The sequence below is a fragment of the Pristiophorus japonicus genome, chromosome 3, assembly GCF_044704955.1.
Source record: "Pristiophorus japonicus isolate sPriJap1 chromosome 3, sPriJap1.hap1, whole genome shotgun sequence".
Classification (NCBI taxonomy): Eukaryota; Metazoa; Chordata; class Chondrichthyes; family Pristiophoridae; genus Pristiophorus; species Pristiophorus japonicus.
Window position 1 is genome coordinate 154444047 of NC_091979.1, and position 23237 is coordinate 154467283.

Here is a 23237-nt window from a genome sequence, read left to right on the forward strand (position 1 = left end):
AATGGGGCCTGTAATTTCTCAGCCTGTCTTGATGACTACGCACATGCTGCAGACTAGAGATGGCAGAAGGTATATTCAACAGCATTACGTGCCCAATCAAAGAGGTGGCAGACTGCTGAGGAGGACGAGAACTTACACCCCACGCACTTACAAGGAGAAGCAGTCTTACCTGAACTTGCCCGATAACATGCGCCTTAGGAGACTGCATTTCTGGAAAGAGGTTATCAGTGAGATATGCCAGTTCATCAGGGGAGATCTGCAGCCTGCCAGCACCATCAGGACCGCACTGTCCGTTGAGGTCAAAGTCACTGTGGCACTTGCCTTCTATACATCGGGTTCCTTTCAGGCCTCAGCTGGAAACATTTGCGCTATTCTTCAGCATGCCACACATTGCTGCATTCGACAGGTGACTGAAGCCCTTTACACATGTAGGATGGACTTTATCAGCTTCCCTATGACCAGGGAGGCACAGAGTGAGAGGGCTCTAGGATTGTCCAGAATTGCAAACTTTCCCAAGGCGCAGGGAGCAATAGACTGTACGCACATCACCATGCGGGCACCTTTTCAGGATGCAGAGGTTTTTCGGAACCGAAAGGGATTTCACTCTCTGAATGTGCAACTCGTTGTCGACCACCAGCAAATTATAATGGCAGCAAATGTAACATTTCTGGGCAGCATCCTGCGTGACAGCGCTGTATCTGACATGTTTACCAGTTAGCCACAAGGTCAATGCTGGATGCATGGTGACAAAGGATATGCCTCGCTACCTGGCTGATGACCCCCCTGCATAACACCCAGACTAAAAGCCGAGAGGCGATACAATGGGAGCCACATGCAATATCGTCAAGAATACCATTGTAGTGCTTAAGCAATGCTTTTGATGCTTGGGCCACTCCCACTCGGGAGGCAAATTACAATATCACCCTGAGCAGGTAGCTCAATTCGTGGTGGTGTGCTGCATGCTGCACAACTTGGCTATCAGGAGGGGACAAGAATTGCCAGAAGGGACTGCCGGTCCACCTCAGGAGAGAGAGGAAGAGGAGGATGAGGAGGTGGACGTTGACCTCGGGGCAGACAATCAGGCTGACGATGAAACCATGTCCCCGCCCCCCTCTAGACCGCAGGAAAGGGCCCATGGTGGCTACATAGCAAGACTCTTACGCCAGCAGCTCATAAATGAGCGTTTTGCTTGAAATAACGTTGGTGGTATTTACAAAGCTGAAAGACTGCTGTGTTTGCAGCTCATATATGAATGGTGTACATTACCTTGGTGACAGTTAAAGTTTAAGTTGATTTGTGACGTTGAATTATCCCCTTTCATGTTAAGGAATCACCAGTGTGTAACGGTGCAGCTATCTGAGATAATGCGCAACGAGGTTATGTGAAATAAAAAACATTTAATGAGAATATTTGTATAAAATCATAATTATAACTGTAACAAACACCCCATCCCACCCCAACCCATAACAAATTGATGACATTTATATAATTCATAAAAGTGTTCACATTTCAAACTTCATAATCAAAGAACACAAATGCAAAAAAACAAGGTACCCCCCTCCCCCCTTCCTCTAAACCTCCCAACAAAACAGCAACCACAACATAAAAATACTGTGACCAATACAACTCCTGCGGCCAAGCATCTCACTTTCCTTCCCCCCCCTCCCCACCGCTTCTCCTCCCCACCTCTATCCCTTCTGCTTCCCCTCCTATCTCCAAGCCGCCTTGCCGAGGAGCTCCTCAGGCATTGCTTCATTGGGGGGGATGACAGCAGAACCACTGGTTGGCCGGATACGGGAGAGGACGGCCCCAAAGTGGGAACATCCTCTGGGCCAGAAGCAAGATCTTCCTCCTGGCTCTCATGTGTTGTTGGCAATGGGGGTGCGGCACTTTGGGGTGCATTGGCGCGCTCCGGGACCACTGGGAGCCCTCCACCACCAGTGTTCCTGGCTATCACCTCCAGTGCCTCCGCCATCCGTGGCACGTACTCAGTCATGGTGGCGGACATGCTGGCCAGCTGTTGGGATATGCCCCCCCATTGTCTGTAGGATCTGCTGACCTATGTCAACACTCCTCCTGGACAAGTGTACCATGTCCCCGCTCAGATCTGTCGCTCGTGGAGCAGACCTGCTGCGTCGAACCAACTTCCGCGTGGTCGGCGCCATCAAGGAAACACCTCGGGTGCCCTGCGGCATGGTGCTTGGGCCTGCTACCTCCAGGGTGGAGGACGGAATGGCCGCAGGAGCACTGGATGTAATCAGTGTCGAGTGCATTATGGAGCTTGGCGATGCACGCTCCTCAAAGTCAGCACTGTCATCCATGGGGAAGGTACCGTGCAGCTCCACGGGCGATAATCGGAGCTCCTCAGCACCAGATGGACGATCGTCCGGCGACTCCAGCTCCAGACCCCCAGCTCCTGGGCTCGGTGGTCTTGCATGGGGCCATGCTGCTGGCTGAGGTACAAAACATAACTGAGGTTCTTAGAGGAGAAGGGGGTGCAAGGGTCACAAAGTGATTCCAGCGCTACACACAGCATATGCACGACAAAAGCACCACCGCTATCAAAGTCATCACAGACACCACATTTCATGACCGTGACCAAATTCTGCATTGCAATGATTCTCATGAGGCCATCATTATTTATAGAACACTTTTATCAATCATCTATCATATATTATTGGTCGGATATGAGTGGGTGTGACATCTATTGACTTTACATCACGCAATGGTGTATACTTTACTCATGTGGCATCACATCAGATTCTGCTGCTGCATGCATGGCCGAGCGGGCGTGATTCCCCACTAGTGTCAGCACCCGCTCCTCGATGTCAGTGAGCTCGATGATGACTGGTGGCCTGCCAGTCGTTCGCCCTATTCTTCAAAAGCTTCTTCTGTAAAAGGTAACACCAGCATGACATGGCATGAGATTATTGCATGAGCTCATTGCTAGGTACTGTCACAGAGACATACAATACATAACTGACAGATGTAATCATGATTATTATAAAAATTATCATTATTTACCTAAAGACGTACACCGTCAACGCAGACTTTAAATAAAAACATTCCCGGTATAAGCGCAAGACATCACATCTGATTTGAATCACTCATTACACTTACAATTCAAATTATATAAATATATAAGTAAATGTAAATAAATGTAATACTTACTCTGGCGAATCCGACAAGGTCATTCCAGCGCTTGCGGCACTGGTTGCCCTCACGCACCTCGTTTGTCGCTGACGAGACCACTTCAGCAATATCGGCCCATATCTTCTGGTAGACCTTTGGGGTGGGCTTCCCACGCACACCCCGGGTCAATTGACCCCAGCGTGATTCCACCTCTTGCAGGAGGGAGGCATTTGCCTCATCAGAGAATCCCCAAGCTCGTTTTCGTCCTCCCAATTTCTCTCCCATCTCATTGCTTTCGCCAGCATCCTCAGTCTCCACAGCGTGCTGTGTCGCCTCCTCCATCCCTTCCATTTTAACTATCATTTTTTCCCCCAAAACTCCGTAGGAACAACATTATTTGTGCTCACAAGTCTTTTTGCTGCTGGTAAATCTCCCTCCTACCTCTGACAACAGCCAAACAACCACACAACACACCCACACATGCTTTCAGTTCCTCTCTGCTCCCTCTCTCTCTCTCTCTCTCCTCTTCTGCACATGTATTGATAACCCCTGACCTCCTGAAACCTGGGAAATGACCGTTGCCATGGCATTGCTATGGACAGCAACAGTTTAAGGCAGAAGGTCAAAAAATTTAACGTTTATGCCCATTTCAGATCGTTTGCAGTAACGCCATTTTATAAAATGGAAAGTTGGGGTTTTGAAAATGGGCACTTATCCGGCGATCTCAAATCCCATATTTACTGCCAATGCTGGAAATAACGCCCATTTTTGGGCGATGGGCGATCTGCACAAAAGTGGAAAGTGTGGCCCCTTGACATTATTCAACGAAGAACAGGGCAGTTCTCCCCAGTGTCCTGGTCAATATTTATTCCTCAAACAACATAACAAAAAGAGATTGTCTGGTCATTATCACATTGTTGTTTGTGGGTGCTTGCTGTGTGCAGGCTGGCTGCCGCGTTTTACTCATTACAACAGTGATTATACTTCAACAGTACTTAATTGGCTGTAAAGTGGTTCGATACATCCGGTGGTCATGAAAGGTGCTATATAAATGCAAGTCTTTCTTTTCTTTCACAGGGCTAGATTTTCCACTTTTGTGCTTATCACCCAAAAATGGGTGTTATTTCCGGCGTGGGCAGTTAAAAAGAGTTTTCAGATCGTTTGCTTCTCGCCCATTCTCAAAGCACCTAGTCTCCATTTTTAAAAATGGGCGTTGCTGCGCGCGATATGAAATGGGTGGTAGCGTTAAATCTATCTGACCTTCTGCCATAAAGTGTCACCGTCCTTAGCAACGGCATGGCAACGCTCGATTCCTGTGATTCAGGAGGTCAAGGGTCATCATGACATGCGCAGAAGAGGAGACAGAGAGAGAGGGACTGAAGGCGTGTGTGGCTGTGGTGTGTGCTTGTTTGGCTGTTGTGGGAGGCACGAGGGAGATTCACCAGCAGCAAAAAGCCTGCTAAGCACCAAGAACATAGTTGGCACCGAGTTTTTGTCCAACAAATAAGCTATAACATGGAAGGGATAGTGGAGGCCCTGGAGCTGGTAGCCAGGAACACTGGTGGCAGAGGGCTCCCAGTAGTCCCGGAGCGTGGCACTGCACCCCAAGGTGCCGCACCCCCATTGCCAACCACACATGAGAGCCAACAGCAATATCCTGCTTCTGGCTCGCAGCACGTTCCCACCTCAGGACCATCCAAGCAACGGTTCGGCCATCACCAGCCCCCCCAATAAAGCGTTCTCGGCCAGGCAGCTTGGAGTCAGGAGGGGAAGGAGAAGGGGTAGACGTGGGGAGGAGAAGTGGCGGGGGGGTGGGGGGGGAGGGTTGTTTTTTACAGAAATACTGATGATTTCAGACAAATGTTCGGTTTAAATGTTTTTTATTTCACAAAACCTTGTTGCGCATTGGCTCAGATAGCTGCACCGTTACACGCTGGTGATTCCTTAACATCAAAGGGTATAATGACACTTAACTTCAATCAACTTAAACTTTAACTGTCAACAAGGTGATACCCACCATTGATGTATGACCTGCACACCCAGCAGTGTGTCAGCCTTGTAAATAACACCAATGTTCTTTCAGGCAAAGCGATTATTGATGAGCTCCTGACGTAAGGCTCTTGCAGCTATCATGTCACCATGGGCCCTTTCATGCGGTCGACAGGGGGGCGGGGACATGGCTTCAGCATTAGCCTGATTGTCTGGGCCGATGTCAGCGTCCACCTCCTCGTCCTCCTCTTCCTCTCTCTGGTGAGGTGGACTCAGACTCATCAGGCAATTCTTGTCCCCTCCTGATAGCCAAGTTGTGCAGCATGGAGCACACCACCACGAATTGAGTTACCAGATCAGGGTGGTATTGGAGTTCGCCTCCTGAGTGGTCCAAGCACCTAAAGCGCTGCTTAAGCATTTCAATGGTTTTCTCCACAATATTGCGAGTGGCTCTGTGGCTCTCATTGTATCGTCTCTCGGCTTCGGTGTGGGTGTCACGCAGGGGGTCATCAGCCAGATTGTGAGGCCATATCCTTTGTCACCAAGCATCCAGCATTGACCTTGTGGCTGATTGTTAAACAAGTCAGATACAGTGCTCTCAGGCAGGATGTGAGCATCATGGACGCTGCCCGGAAATTGAGCATTCACTGCCAGTATAATTTGCTGGTGGTCAACAATGAGTTGGACATTCAGGGAGTGGAATCCCTTGTGGTTCCTGAAAACCTCTATATCTTGAAAAGGTGCCCGCATGGCAATGTGTGCACAGTCTATTGCTCCCTGCACCTTGGGGAAGTTAGCAATTCTGGAGAATCCTAAAGTCCTCTCACTCTGTGCCTCCCTGGTCATAGGGAAGCTGATCAAGTCCCTCCTGCATGCGTACAGGGCTTCAGTGACCTGTCTAATGAAGCAATGTGTGGCATGCTGAGAATGTCAGCAAATGTCGCCAGCTGTGGCCTGAAAAGAACCCGAGGCGTAAAACGACAGTGCCACGGTGACTTTGATCTCGACAGACAATGCAGCACTGATGGTGCTGGCAGGCTGCAGATCTCCCCTTATGAGCTGGCATACCTCAGTGATAACCTCTTTGTGGAAGCGCCGTCTCTGAAGGCAGGTGGTGTCAGACAAGTTGAGGTATGACTGCTTCTCCCTGTACTTGCGGTGGGTGTAACGTCTGGTCCTCCTCATCAGTCTGTCACGTCTTACATTGGACACATAATGCTGTGGAGCGTACCTTCGGCGATCTCGAGTCTGCTGCATGTAATTGGTCATCAAGAGAGGGTGAGAAAGGACAGGCCCCATTGCAGTAGCTCTCTGTTTACCACCGATTGGTCACAAACAATGACTGTCCCGATGAAGATGCCTATTCAATTCCAATCGGTCACAGTATGGTCAAGATGTTTGTACAGATGTTCACATCAACTCCAATGACCTCCAGAGTACATCCGAACTCCCCTGAGGTTGAAGAACAGCAGCCTTTTAAAGGATGGGACATGTGATCTGGAACACGGCGTCCATAACGCTGTGATTAGTTTCGGTTAGTTCCATTTTTTCTGGACGTTTTTTTTGGGCAAGCGATATTGTGGGTGATATGTGTGCGAGGTGATGAAAGTGACGCTGGGTGATCTCATGGCCGCTAGTTTCGGTAAATATGCTCTTTACGACAAAAAAGTGGGCGGGCGGTATTGTTGAATCTCGGCGTTAATTGCGTGCGGAAACTAATGCTGGGCAATATTATCGGTGTTGATTTCGCCCATTCTGATGATTCCGCCCCAAAAAAGTGGGCGAGTAGTATTATTTTTTCCCGGCGTTAAGCACATGGGGAAAGTAACACTCGGTGATACGTTTCTGAAAAATGCCCGTTAGTTTCCTTTTGTGGCTGAATGGATGATATCTGGGTGTTATACGTCATTTCAGCGCTAAAATGGGCATTAAGTGAGCATTAAGCATTCTAAAAAAGTGGAGGTTCCAGCCCATGCTCTTATATCTTCTATTCATTCAAATGTTTCTCCATTTTTCCCTTAAATGATGCACCAGCTGCTCCCTGTGGCAAAGCATTCCATGCTTTAAAAGGTCTCTGAGTGAAGAAATCGCTCCTAGCCTCTCTCCTCACTCTGAAAGTAATCATTTAAAATTGATGAACCCAACTAGAGGAAATTCTCCTTCCATAATCGTCCTATTACTCTTTGTAATTAAAAAAAATCTCGATTAAATCTCCTCTTCGACTTTTCATCTCCAGTGGAAAAAGTCCCAGTATTTCAAGTCTATTCTCAAAACGATAGTTACCCATTCCTGGCATTATCCTGGTGAATCTATGCTGAAGCTCTCTATGGGCTAGACCCTCCACTTTTTTTGCAGAAGCAGGATCTTGGTCCTTGCTCTCATCTGTTGTTCGCAGTGGTGGTGTGGAACCTAGGGGTGGAGTGCCACGCTTTGGGACCACTGGGAGGCCTGTGCCAGCAGTGTTCCTGGCTATCGCATCCAGGGCCTCCGCCATCCACGTAATGTACTCGGTCATGGTGGCCAACTGTCGGGATATGCCCCACAATGTTTCGATGAGCTGGTCACCAATGTCTACAGTCCTCCTGGACAACTGTACCATCTCTCTGCTGTCATGTGGCGCTCGTGGAACAGGCTTGCCGCGTCCACGAGACCTCCGCGGGGTCAGCGCCATCCTGGGGAAAAATGGGGTGCCCTGTGGCGAGGTGCTTGGAGCTGGTGCCTCCAGAGTGGAGGCGGGAATGAGCGGAGGACCACTAGATGGCCTTGGGGTGGAATGGCTTCTGGAGCGTGGTGATGCAGGTTCCTTGAAGTCCGTGCTCTCATCCGTGGAGAACAGACCCAACGGATTGACAGGCAAGATTCGGAGCTCCTCAGCACCAGATGTTGGATCTCCGGCGAGTCGGGCCCCGCGCCCCCACCTTCTGGCCTCTGTGGTCTTGCCTTGGGACGCGCTGTTGGCTGAGCTGAAAAACACAAATGCGGTTATTAGAGGAGAAGGGGGTGCTAGGGTCACAAGGTGAGCCCAGCACTACACACAGCATATGCACGACAAAAGCACCACTGCTATCAAAATCATCACAGACATCACATTTCATGACCGTCAACATATTTGCATTGCAATGATTTTCATTAGGCCATCATTATTTCTGTGACAATGTTAGACATCATCTATCATATATGATTGTTTGGATATGAATGGGTGTGGCATCACATTAACTTCACATCATGCAATGGTGTAAACTTTACTCACGTGGCATCACTTCAGGGTCTGCAGATGCGGTCGTGGTTGTATGGGGGTGCTTCCCCACGAGTGTGAGCACCCGCTCCTCCATCTCAGTTATGTTGCTGGGGACTGGTGGCCCCCCACCTGTTCGCCTTTGCACGGACATCATCGTCGATAGATTCTTCTGTTAAAGGTGACAGGAAGACATGGCATTAGATCATTGCGTGATATCATTGCTAGGTACTGTCACAGACAACACATAACCGACAGATGTAATCATGATTATTATGAAAATTATCATTCTTTATCTAAAGACGTGCACTGTGATCGCAGGCTTTGAGTAAAACATTCCCGGTAAAAGTGCAAGACCTCACATCTGCTGATAGTCACTCATGACTGTTACAAATCAAATTATATAAATACATAAGTACATGTAAATCAATGTAATACTTACTCTTGCGGATCCCACAAGGTCGTTCCATCGTTTGCGGCATTGGTTGCCCTCATGAACCTCGATGGTCGCCGACGAGACCACCTCTGCTATCTCAGTCCATATCTTCTGGTATGTCTTTGGGGTGGGCTTCCCACGTCCTCACTGTGTCAAATCACCCTGGCGTGACTCAACCTCCTGCAGGAGAGAGCATTTGCCTCGTCCGAGAACCTCCTGGCTCTTTTGCGTCCTCCAATGTGCTCCTCTCCCACCTCACTGCTCTCTCCAGCATCAGTCTCCACAGCGTACTGTGATGCCTCCTCCTCTCTCTCCATTATAGGCCAAATTCAGGCAAATATGTGGCTGGTAACAGCTTATTTATGTTTGCCTACTTGCTGTGAAGCTCTAAAGTCTCCCTCCTTCCTCCAAAGCAGCCACACCGCACCCAGCCACGCCTTCAGTCCCTCTGAGCTCCCTCTCACTCTGTCTCCTCTTCTGCGCATGTTATGATGACCCTTGACCTCCTGAATCGCGGGAATCGAGCTTAGCCATGCCGTTGCTAAGGACGGCCACACTTTATGGCAGAAGGTCAAAAAAATTTTACGCTGCTGCCCATTTCATATCGCGCGCGGTAATGCCAATTTTCAAAAACCCTTTTTTACCGTCCACGCGGAAAATATCGCCCAAAAACTAAAGTGTAAAATCTAGCCAATGGAGATTGTAAATGAATGAAACTAGTTTCTGAATTCACACATGTGTTACTTCATCTCCATTCTCTTCAATCATGAATCATTGAATCATACAGCACAGAATGCCAACGCTTTGAAACAGCTACCAAATTTGTCCCACTCGCCTGCTCTTTCCCTATAGCTCTGCAAATTCCATGTGAAATCCACATATTCTTCCAGAAGAGGGAACATCAAAACTGTTGCCTCGATTAAATTTTCCATTCTGATGAAAGGTCATCGACCTGAAACGTTGGCCCTGGTATGTACTTGGGGTCGGCAAGAGAGCGTGGGGAGGATTTTCTGACGGGAAGACTGGAAGTAAGGGTTTCCCGTGCGTACCGCAACAATTAATTTCAGGATGCCTTTAAAAGTTTTACAACAGTTTTCCCGCCCGCCAACCAGCCAGATTGACAGGCCTGTTGGGTGGGACAGCAGCTGGGGAGCGGATGTCAAGTAATTCTGACATCGCAAAGGGGTGGAACCAGGGTCAGAGAACAGTGTGGGGGTGGGGTGGGGGGGGGGGGGAGGGTGGGGGGTATCGGACATCATGGGAGGTTGGGGTGAATTGGACATCACGATGGGAGTGGCCAATGCGGGGGTCCGATCGCGTGGAGGTAAGCTTGTTGGGCCTAGGAGAAACACTCCTGCTCCTCCTGGACCATAAGCAGTGCAATAAAGGTACTTACCTCACAGATCAGGCCCTTCTCGCCTACTTTTACCTGCTGTGATCCACGAGGCCCGGGAATCTCGGCCTCCATGTGTTAAAAATAAAAATTATGTTAAGATGGAGTGGAGGCATGCAGCCTTTTAAATGATTTTCGTGACTGACCCACCTCCTGAAGGTGGGTTGGTCGCCCATCTCCCAACCCGCCTCGATTAAAACAGGAAGTGGGAGGGTTGGGGGTCAGTTTAGAGAATTTTTACTTTCCCACCTGCCCCCAACCCACCCGTCCTTGGGGGTTAAACCCCCGCCCCCCGCTAACTTTATTTCTCTCTTCACAGATGCTGCTGACCCCCGCTGAATGTTTCCAGCATTTTATGTTTTTATTTCCGTCCCACTGGTTCTCATCTTCCATCTGGTCAGAGATAGCTGTTACTGAGTCAAAGAAATCTGCCAAAGGTGGTAAAGATGGCACCAGTGAAGAACCTGCCTTTGATGCCATATTGACCATTGTCAGAATAGGCTAAGCTTATCCAGTGCCCTGCATGTGGTCTTGTCCCAGTTATCAATAATTAGATGAAGGGAACACTCTGTACCTGGCCCTGATTGTGCAGCCCTGCTAACATTGGAGCTCATCAAGACAATACTGTATCACTAGTAATTATCAGGTTACTGCTTTGCTATCTTCACAGAAATATGGATGGAATTATATAATGTGATCCCAATGTGCCAGTAAAGATGGCAGAATCTCTGGTAATAAAAATGGAATTAGATTTATTCAGTGATAGTGAACCAATGGGCCCGATAATGGCTTAATTTGAAGATTTACATCCGTGTGAATCTAAACAGTCATATTCAGTGAAAATAATGAATATTAACACGTTGTAGGACCTATTTTAGAGTCAATGCAACAAAATTGTACTGGCTGGTAACACATTGATTTAAATATTTAAATTCAGAACTTCTGCTTTTCATGTATTTCTCATGTCTGACATAATATAGCATAAAAATCAGACATTTGGATTGGGATGAATGTTATGTTTTTTTGGAGGGGTGGGTGGAGCAATAAGATGCAGCAATAAGATGCTGTAATAAGATGCAGCAATAAGGCGCATTATTAAGATGCAGTAATAAGGTGCAGCAATAAGATACAGTAATAAGGTGCAGTAATAAGATACAGTAATAAGATGCAGTAATAAGGTGCAACAATAAGGGACAGCTATAAAGTGCAGTAATAAGAGGCAGCAGTAAACTGCAGTAATAAGATGCAGCAGTAGGACACAGCAATAAAGTGTAACACTAAGAGGCAGTAATAGGTGCAACAATAAGGCAGCAATAAGATGCAGAAATAAAGGGTAGTAATAAGATGCAGTAATCAGATGCATTCATAAGGTGCAGTAATAGGGTGCAGTAATAAGATGCAATAATAAGGGGAAGTAATAGGCAGAGCAATAAGGTGCATTAATAAGGTACAGTAATAAAATGCAGCAATAAGATGCAGGAATAAAGGGCAGCAATAAGGTGTAGCAATAAGGTGCAGCAATAAGATGCAGCAATAAGATGCAGTAATAAGATGCAGCAAAATGATGCATCAATAAGATGCAGTAATAAAATGCAGTAATAAGATGCAGCAATGAGATGCAATAATAAGATGGAGTCATAAGATCCAGTAATAAGGGGCAGAAAATGGTGCAGCATTAAGATACAGCATAAGATGCATAACTAAGGTGCAGTAATAAGATGCAGCAATAAATGGCAACTATAAGATGCAGCAATAAGGTGCAATAATAAGGTGCAGCAAAAGATGCAGCAATAAGATGCAGCAATAAGATGCAGCAATAAGGTGCAGTAATACGGTGCAGTAGTAAGGTGCAGTAATAAGGTGCAGCAATAAGGCGCAGCAACAAGGGGCAACTATAAGATGCAGTAATATGACGCAGCAATAAGATGCAGCAATAAGGCACAGTATTAAGATGCAGCAATAAGGTGCAGTAATAAGGTGCAGTAATAAGGTGCAACAACAAGGGGCAACTATAAGGTGCAGTAATAAGAGGCAGCAATAAACCGCAGTCATAAGGTGCAGTAATAAGATGCAGCAAAAAGATGTAGCAATAAGGGGCAGCAATAAGGTGCAGTAATAAGACACAGCAATAAGATGCAGCACTAAAGTGTAATACTAAGGGGCAGTAATAGGTGCAGCAATAAAACTCAGCAATAAGATGCAGAAATAAAGGGTAGTAAGAAGATTCAGTAATAAGATGCAGTAATCAGATGCAGTCATAAGGTGTAGTAATAAGGTGCAGTAATAAGAAGCAATAATAAGGGGAAGTAATAGGCAGAGCAATAAGGTGCATCAATAAGGTGCAGTAATAAAATGCAGCAATAATATGCAGTAATAAGGGGCAGTAATAAGATGCAGCAATAAGAAAGAGCAATAAGGTGCAACAATAAGATGCAATACTAAGATGCAGCAATATGATGCAGCAATAAGATGCAGTAATCAGGGGCAGTAATAAGATGCAACAATTAGGGGCAACTGTAAGATGCAGCAATAAGATGCAGTAGTAAGATGGAGTAATACGATGGAGTAATAAGATCCAGTAATAAGGGGCAGTAAATGGTGCAGCAATAAGATACAGCATAAGATGCATAAATAAGGTGCAGTAATAAGATGCCACAATTAGATGCAGCAATGAGGAAACAATGAGCTGCAGTCATAAGGTGCATTTCTAAGATGCAGCAATAAGATTCAGTAATAAGATGCAGCAATAAGACACAGAAATAAAATGCAATTACAAGGGGCAGTAATAGGTGCAGCAATGATGCAGCATAAGATGCATAAATAAGGGACAGTAAGAAGATGCAGCAATAATGTGCAGTAACAAGGGTCAGTAATAAGGCAGCAATTAGGTGTAGTAATAAGATGCAGCAATTAGATGCAGTCATAAGGTGCAGGAATAAGATGCAGCAATAAGTACAGCAATAAGATGCAGTAGTAAGGGGCAGTAATAAGGGGCAGTAATAAGATGCAGCAATGAGATGCAGTAATAAAGGGCTGTAAGAAGACACAGCAATAAGGTGCAGCCATAAGATGCATTAATACGGTGCAGTATTAAGGTGCATTAATAAGATGCCGTAATAAAATTCAGCAATAAGATTCAGCAATAAGATTCAGCAATAAAATGCAGTCAGAAGATGCAGTATTATGGTGCTGTAATTAGATGCAGTAATAAGGTGGAGTAATACGATGCAGCAATAAGATGCAGCAAAAAGATGCAGTAATAAGATTCAGCAATAAGGTGCAGAAATAAGGGGCAGTAATAAGATGAAGCAATAAGATGAAGCAATAAGATGAAGCAATAAGATGCAGCAATAAGATGCAGTAATAAGATGTGTATTGTATAGGGTTAATCACATAGGGTTAATTATGATATTCCGACATTTACAGTGTGTTTCTGCTTCATGCCTCGTGGAATGTTGTTGATGCAGAGAGAGAGAGAGAGAGAGAGAGAGAGACCTTGATGTGCACACCATCTTGTTTATGGGACGGTCGGCACCTCGAGGTCTCATGCTTTGTGGAAGAACAGCTGGGGCCTTACAGATTAGGAGTTGGCCATAAGCCACATGCACCCATGTTTGTTCAATAGTATAAAGGAACGGACTGTCCAGTAGCTCTTTGAACTTCACCTTGGACCGTGATTCGTGAGCGGTGCCAGGACCCCCAAGGCTCCTGACCAGCCGTCGTTGCGGAGTTCCCGACGGGCCGAAGGCCGTGAGCTTTGTTGCATCTTATCATACTTCTCTTTTCTTCGTAAACTGTATTATTATGTTTCTTTTCTCTCAGTAAACGGTGTTTTATCTTTACTTCATTTGTCTTGTCTCTTATTTAATATTCATCCAGATCCCGAACCTGGGTCTATTATTATCGATCCAAAATCTTTTTAGTGTCACGAACAGGACCTGGTAAAATGTTTAAGAGAAAAGACAAGAAGCAGTCTGCTCCTGCAGGAGAGAAGTATAGGGTGGAGCACGAGGGATGAGGGTTTTGGCTCTCTTGCCAATGTGCTAGCCCGGTTTGGACCCCCGCAACATTGGGATACGCAATTATTGGAACAGAGCAAAGATAGAACTGCGGTACTGTCTCTCCTGGAGGAAGCGGGCTTCCCACAGGAGAAAAATAGTCCCCCACAAATGGGATGGATTTTGTTGATAGCATTAAGGGCGATGTGCAAACAACTTAAGGAAAGTGAGGCAGAAAACCTACAGTTAAAAACAGCTGTTAAGGTTTTGGAAAGTCAAAACTCGACTCTGACTGAAGCGGTCCGCACTGCACAAGAACGGACGGATAAAGTCAATGAACAATCAGAAACTTTAATATGCCGTCTGACGACAGAACAAAATAAATAAAAAAGCCAGACGACGGAAATTACAGATAGATCGGTCAAAGGTACGTGCATTGGTAGCTGGACCCACTTGGGATCGGCTCGTTGGGACGGAGACATCTGGTACTCAGAATATGAGTGGACAGATGGAGAGGGGGGGGAGGAACGGGAGGAAACTAAAGACCCTCCCCCATACGCTCCTGGCACGGAACCTAGACCCCTTATGACAAATAAGACAAAACAGCAAGATGGGGAACAGCCGGTAACCACTAGAGGGGTGCGTGACTTCACCACTAGTGAGTTACAAGAAATAGGGTCTCGATTTCGGCAAAAACCCGGGGAATCATTGTCAGAATGGCAAACCCGGATTTGGGACCAGGGAGCATCAGGCGTAATACTTAACCCCGAAGAGTTAATAAAAATGGGGACAGTGCTACGGAATGTCCCAGGGCACAGGTTCGCTATGGGACATGGTTACTATAGGGGTCCGGCAAAAATATCCCTCTACCGTTGATTGGGAAGGGAAGGTAAAACCTTGGAATACTATGGCGGAGGGTGCGATACAGTTGCGCAACATGGCAACACAGGGAGGATTATATAACCAACCATATGGGGGCCAGATCAGGAGCTCTTTATGGCAGGAATGCGGAGCAGGCTGATGAAGAGTGGCCCTCCTATGATGAGGGGTGCGCTACTCGCATTATTGGGACCAGCCCAAGGGCAGCGGGTGGGGCACACTTGCCTATTGTTAGGACAGTTAGAGGATGTAGAAGATAGTGTGCGAGAGTCAACAATGCAGAGGGGGATTGGGACCAGTGACAAGATTCGACCTCTGGGAAAGGCACAGGGTCAGGAAAGACAAAAAAAAGAATTACGCGGAGGGACATGTTCGCGGCTTTACTGAAGGTAGAGGTCCCAAGGAAAAATGTTGTGTGCCATCGCACCATCCTAGGCATTACTACCCTTCCTCCCACTGTAGACCTAACTCGTTTAGCTCAATTTCTAAAAGATAACCAAAAGTTCACTGACGAATTGAGCAAACGAGGGCGTACTCTTCATACTCTGCAAGTTGCTATGAGTTACAGTGAAGGCGCCTTGGTCAGAGTTGTGACAATGGTCACTGACCTTATGGTACACCATTGGAGGGATATCTTTTACGGATGGTCCCCAAAAACATCCGCCGCTTTGTAGCTGTTAATACATCCTATCGTTGTTTTACTCGTCGCGTTATTACTGATATTACTGCTCGTATTGGGTTAATCACATAGGGTTAATTATGATATGCCTCGTGGAATGTTGTTGATGCAGAGAGAGAGAGAGAGAGACCTTGATGCGCACACCACCTTGTTTTTGGGACGATCGCCGCCTCGAGGTCTCATGCTTTGTGGAAGAACAGCTGGGGCCTTACAGATTAGGAGTTGGCCATAAGCCACAAGCACCCATGTTTGTTCAATAGTATAAAGGAACGGAGCTGTCCAGTAGCTCTTTGAACTTCACCTTGGACCGTGATTCGTGAGCGGTGCCAGGACCCCCAAGGCTCCTGACCAGCCGTCGCTGCGGAGTTCCCGACGGGCCGAAGGCCGTGAGCTTTGTTGTATCTTATCATACTTCTCTTTTCTTCGTAAACTGTATTATGTTTCTTTTCTCTCAGTAAACGGTGTTTTATCTTTACTTCATTTGTCTTGTCTCTTATTTAACATTCATCCAGATCCCGAACCTGGGTCTATTATTATCAATCCAAAACAGATGCAGTAATATGATGCAGCAATAAGATGCAGTTATAAGATGCAGAAATAAGGGGCAGTAATAAGATGCAGTTAAAAGATCCAGTAATAAGGGGCAGTAAATGGTGCAGCAATAAGATACAGCATTAGATGCATAAATAAGGTACAGAAATAAGATGCAGCAATGAGATGCAGTAATAATTGGCTGTAAGAGGACACAGCAATAAGGTGCAGCCATAAGATGCATTAATACGGTGCAGTATTAAGGTGGAACAATAAGGTGGAGCAATAAGAGGCAGCATTAAGGGGCAGCAATAAGGTGCAATAATAAGGGGCTGTAATAGGTGAAGCAATACAATGCAGCAATACGATGCAGCAATACGGTTCAGCAATAAGGTGCAGTAATAAGGTGCAGTAATACGATGCAGTAATAAGATACAATTGTAAGATGCAGCCATAAGGTACAGTAATAAGGTGCATCAATAAGATGCAGCAACAAGATTCAGTAATGAAGGGCTGTATGAAGACACAGCGATAAGATGCAGTAATACCATGCAGTCATAAGATGCCGTAGTAAGGGGCTGTAATAGGTGCAGCAATAAGATGCAGCAATAAGATGCAGTGATAAAACTCAGCAATAAGATGTTCATAAGATGTAGTAATAAGGTGCAGTAATATGATGCAATAATAAGTGGCTGTAATAGGTGGAGCAATAAGATGCTGTAATAAGTGGTTGTAATCAGTGGACGAATAAGATGCAGCAATACAGTGCAGGAATAAGATGCATCAATAAGGTAAGTAATAAAATGCAGCAATAAGATGCAGTCATAAGTTGCAGCAATAAGGGGAAACTATAAGATGCAGCAATAAGGTGCAGTAATAAGGTGCAGTAACACGTTACAGTAATATGGTGCAGTGATAAGGGGCAATAATAAGCTGCAGCAATAAGATGCAGTAATAAAGGGCTGTAAGAAGACGCAGCAAAAGGTGCAACCATAAGATTCAGCAATAAGGTGGAGTATTAAGGTGCATTAATAAGATGCAGCACTAAGGGGCAACTTTAAAATGCAGCAATAAGATACAGCAGTAAGATGCAGCAATAAGATGCAGGAATAAGGTGCAGCAATAAGACCACAGCAAAAAGATGCAGCAATAAGATGCAGCAATGAGATCCAGTAATATGATGCTTAATAAAATCCAGTAATAAGGGGCAGTAAATGGTGCAACAATAAGATACAACATAAGATGCATAAATAAGATACAGCATAAGATGCAGTAATAAGTGGCAATAATAAGATGCAGTAATATGCAACAATAAGGTGCAGTAATAAGGGTCAGTAATAAGATACAGCAATAAGCTGCATTAATAAGATGCAGCAATTAGACACAGCAATACGAAGAAGCAATAAGCCACAGTCATAAGGTGCATTAATAAGATGCAGCAATAAGATTCAGTAATAAGATGCAACAATAAGACACAGCAATAAAATGCAGTTACAAGGGGCAGTAATAGATTCAGCAATAAGATGCAGCATAAGATGCATAAATAAGGGGGGCAGTAAGAAGATGCAACAAATAACGTGCAGTAATAAGATGCAGCAACTGGATGTAGTAATAAAGTGCAGTAATAAGATGCAGCAATGAGGTGCAGTAATAAGGGTCAGTAATAAGAAGCAGCAATAAGCTGCATTAACAATATGCAGCAATTAGACGCAGCAATAAGAGGAAGCAATAAGCCACAGTTATTAGGTGCATTAATAAAATGCAGCAATACGATTCAGTAATAAGATGCAGCAATAAAATGCAGTTACTAGGGGCAGTAATAGGTGCAGCAATAAGATGCAGCATAAGATGCATAAATAAGGGGCAGTAAGAAGATGCAACAAATAACGTGCAGTAAGAAGAGGCAGTAATAAGATGCAGCAACTGGATGTAGTAATAAGGTGCAGTAATAAGATGCAGCAATAAGATGCAGCAATAAGATGCAGTAGTAAGATGCAGTAGTAAGATGCAGCAATAAGATGCAGCAATAAGATGCAGTAAGAAGATGCAGCAATAAGGGGCAGTAATAAGATGCAACAATAAGGTGCAGTAATAATATGCATAAGAAGATGCAGCAACAAGGTGCAGCAATAAAATGCAGTAATAAGATACAGTGATAAGATGCAGCAATAAGATGCCCATAAGATGCAGTAATAAGGTGCAGTACTAAGGTGCAGTAATATGATGCAGTAATAAGTGACTGTAATAGGTGGAGCAAAAGATGCAGTAATAAGTGGTTGTAATAGGTGGACGAATGAGATGCAGCAATACGGTGCAGGAATAAGATGCACCAATAAGAGAAGTAATAAAATGCAGCAATGAGATTCAGTCATAAGATGTAGCAATAAGGGAAAACTATAAGATGCAGCAATATGGTGCAGTAATAAGGTGCAGTAATAAGGGGCAGTGATAAGATGCAGTAATAAAGGGCTGTAAGAAGAGGCAGCAAAAGGTGCAACCATAAGATGTAGCAATAAGGTGCAGTATTAAGGTGCATTAATAAGATGCAGGAATAAGATGCAGTATTAATGTGCAGCCATAAGATGCAACCATAAGATGCAGCCATAAGATGCAGTCATAAGATGCCGTCAAATGATGCAATAATAAGGTGCAATAATAAGATGCAGTAATAGACAGAGCAATAAGATGCAGCAATAAGATGCATCAATAAGGTGCAGTATTAAGGTGCAGTAATATGATGCCATAATGAGATGGAGTAATAAGGTGCAGTAATAAGATGCAGTAATAAAATGCGGCAATACAAGGCAGTAATAAGATGCAACAATAAGGCGCAGTAATAAGGTGCAGTAATAAGATGCATAAGAAGATGCAGTAACACGGGGCTGTAAGAAGACGCAATAATAAGGAGCAGTAATAAGGGGCAGTAAGGATATGCAGCAACAAGGTGCAGCAATAAAATGCAGTAATAAGATACAGTGATAAGATGCTCATAAGATGCAGTAATAAGGTGCAGTATTAAGGTGCTGTAATATGATGCAGTAATAAGTGGTTGTAATAGGTGGACAAATAAGATGCAGCAATAAGGTGCAGGAGTAAGATGCATCAATAATGTAAGTAATAAAATGCAGCAATAAGATGCAGTCATAAGATGCAGCAATAAGGGGAAACTATAAGATGCAGCAATAAGGTGCAGTATTACGGTGCATTAATAAGATGCAGTAATAAGGGGCTGTAATAAGATGCATTCATAAGATGCAGCAATAAGATGCAGGCATAAGATGCAGTCACATGATGCAGTAATAAGGTGCAGTAATAAGATGCAGCAATAATATGCAGTACTAAGGGGCTGTAATAGGTGGAGCAATAAGAAGCAATAATAAGATGCAGTAATAAGATGCAGCAATAGATGCAGTACTAAGGGGCTGTAATAGGTGGAACAGTAAGATGCAGGAATAAGATGCAATAATAAGTTGCAGCAATAAGGTGCAGTTATAAGATGCAGCGATAAGATGCCACAATAAGATGCAGCAGTTAGCTGCAGTCATAAGGTGCAGTAATACGATGCAGCAGTAAGGAGCAGTAATAAGATGCAGTAAGAAGATACAGCAACACAGGACTGTAAGAAGACACAATAATAAGATGCAGTCATAAGGTGCAGTAATACGATGCAGCAGTTAGATGCAGTCATAAGGGTCAGTAATAAGATGCGACAATAAGGTGCAGTAATAAGGTGCATAAGAAGATGCAACAACACGGGTCTGTAAGAAGACGTAATAATAAGATGCAGTAATAAGGGGCAGTAAGTAGATGCAGCAATAAAGCGCAGCAGTAAAATGCAGTAATAAGATGCAGCGATAAGATGCAGCAATAAGATGCTCATAAGATGCAGTAATATGGTGCAGTATTAAGGTGCAGTAATATGATGCAGTAATAAGTGGCTGTAATAGGTGGAGCAATAAGATGCAGTAATAAGATGCACTAAGAAGATACAGCAATAAGGGGCAGTAATAAGATGCAACAACAAGGTGCAGTAATACGGTGCAGTAATAACATAGAAAATAGGTGCAGGAGTAGGCCATTTGGCCCTTCGAGCCTGCACCGCCATTCAATAAGATCATGGCTGATCATTCCCTTAGTACACCTTTCCTGCTTTCTCTCCATACCCCTTGATCCCCTGAGCCGTAAGGGCCATATCTAACTCCCTCTTGAATATATCCAATGAACTGGCATCAACAACTCTCTGCGACACGGAATTCCACAGGTTAACAACTCTGAGTGAAGAAGTTTCTCCTCATCTCAGTCCTAAATGGCCTACACCTTATCCTAAGGCTATGTCCCCTGGTTCTGGACTTCCCCAACATCAGGAACATTCTTCCCGCATCTAACCTGTCCAGTCCCGTCAGAATCTTATACATTTCTATGAGATCCCCTCTCATCCTTCTAAACTCCAGTGAATAAAGGCCCAATTGATCCAGTCTCTCCTCATATGACAGTCCAACCATCCCTGGAATCAGTCTGGTGAACCTTCGCTGCACTCCCTCAATAGCAAGAACATCCTTCCTCAGATTAGGAGACCAAAACTGAACACAATATTCCAGGTGAAGCCTCACCAAGGCCCTGTACAATTGCAGTAAGACCTCCCTGCTCCTATACTCAAATCCCCTAGCTATGAAGGCCAATATGCCATTTGCCGCCTTCACCGCCTGCTGTACCTGCATGCCAACTTTCAATGACCAATGTACCATGACACCCAGGTCTCGCTGCACGTCCCCTTTTCCTAATCTGCCGCCATTCAGATAATATTCTGCCTTTGTGTTTTTGCCCCCAAAATAGATAACCTCACATTTATCCATATTATACTGCATCTGCCATGCATTTGCCCACTCACCTAACCTATCCAAGTCACCCTGCAGCCTCTTAGCATCCTCCTCACAGCTCACACCGCCACCCAGTTTAGTGTCACCTGCAAACTTGGAGATATTACACTCAATTCCTTCATCTAAATCTTTAATGTATATTATAAAGAGCTGGGGTCCCAGCACTGAGCCCTGCGAAACTCCACTAGTCACTGCCTGCCATTCTGAAAAGGACCTGTTTATCCCGACTCTCTGCTTCCTGTCTGCCAACCAGTTCTCTATCCACGTCAGTACATTACGCCCAATACCATGTGCTTTGATTTTGCACATCAATCTCTTGTGCGGGACCTTGTCAAAAGCTTTTTGAAAGTCCAAATGCACCACATCCACTGGTTCTCCCTTGTCCACTCTGCTAGTTACATCCTCAAAAAATTCCAGAAAATTCGTCAAGCATGATTTCCCTTTCATAAATCCATGCTGACTTGGACCGATCCTGTCACTGCTTTCCAAATGCACTGCTATTTCATCCTTAATGATTGATTCCAACATTTCCCCCACTACTGATGTCAGGCTAACCGGTCTATAACAAGATGCATAAGAAGATGCAGCAACACGGGGCTGTAAGAAGACGCAATAATAAGATGCAGTAGTAAGGGGCAGTAAGGAGATGCAGCAATAAGGCGGAGCAATAAAATACAGTAATAAGATACAGCGATAAGATGCAGCATTAAGATGCTCATAAGATGCTGTAATAAATTGGCCTGGGTTTTAATCTGGTTTTTGCCTCTCCCAGGAGATCACATGGCTCCGGTTGGGGTGGAGTGTAGAATGTTTTAGTATAAGGGGTGTCACAGCTGTGTGAGGTGGACTGGTTGGGCTGGATGCTCTTTGCCTTTCCGTCATTGTTCATAGGTTTATATGTAACCTTCAGGGCTGCTGACCAAGGGCTGTGCGGCTCTTTGTAGGCCAGCGTGGACACAATGGGCCGAAATAAGATACAGCGATAAGATGCAGCATTAAGATGCTCATAAGATGCTGTAATAAAGTGCAGCAGTAAGGTGCAGTAATATGATGCAGTAATAAGGGAAGTAATAAATGCAGCTATAAGATGCAGCAATAAGATGCAGCAATAAGGTGCAATAATATGGTGCATAATAAGGGGCAGTAATAAGATGCAGCAATAAGATGCAGTAATGAGGTGCTGTAATAATATGCAGCAATAAGACACCGTATTAATGTGAAGCAATAAGATGCAGTCATAAGGTGCAGTATTGCGGTGCAGTATTGTGGTGCATTAATAAGATGCAGTAATATGGAGCTGTAATAGGTGGAGCAATATTAATAGAAACATAGAAAATAGGTGCAGGAGCAGGCCATTCAGCCCTTCTAGCCTGCACCGCCATTCAATGAGCTCATGGCTGAACATGAAACTTCAGTACCCACTTCCTGCTTTCACGCCATACCCCTTGATCCCCCGAGTAGTAAGGACTTCATCTAACTCCCTTTTGAATATATTTAGTGAATTGGCCTCAACTACTTCCTGTGGTAGAGAATTCCACAGGTTCACCACTATCTGGGTGAAGAAGTTTCTCCTTATCTCGGTCCTAAATGGCTTACCCCTTATCCTTAGACTGTGACCCCTGGTTCTGGACTTCCCCAACATTGGGAACATTCTTCCTGCATCCAACCTGTCCAAACCCATCAGAATTTTAAACGTTTCTATGAGGTCCCCTCTCACTCTTCTGAACTCCAGTGAATACAAGCCCAGTTGATCCAGTCTTTCTTGATAGGTCAGTCCCACCATCCCGGGAATCAGTCTGGTGAATCTTCGCTGCACTCCCTCAATAGCAAGTATGTCCTTCCTCAAGTTAGGAGACCAAAACTGTACACAATACTCCAGGTGTGGCCTCACCAAGGCCCTGTACAACTGTAGCAACACCTCCCTGCCCCTGTACTCAAATCCCCTCGCTATGAAGGCCAACATGCCATTTGCTTTCTTAACCGCCTGCTGTACCTGCATGCCAACCTTCAATGACTGATGTACCATGACACCCAGGTCTCGTTGCACCTTCCCTTTTCCTAATCTGTCATCATTCAGATAATAGTCTG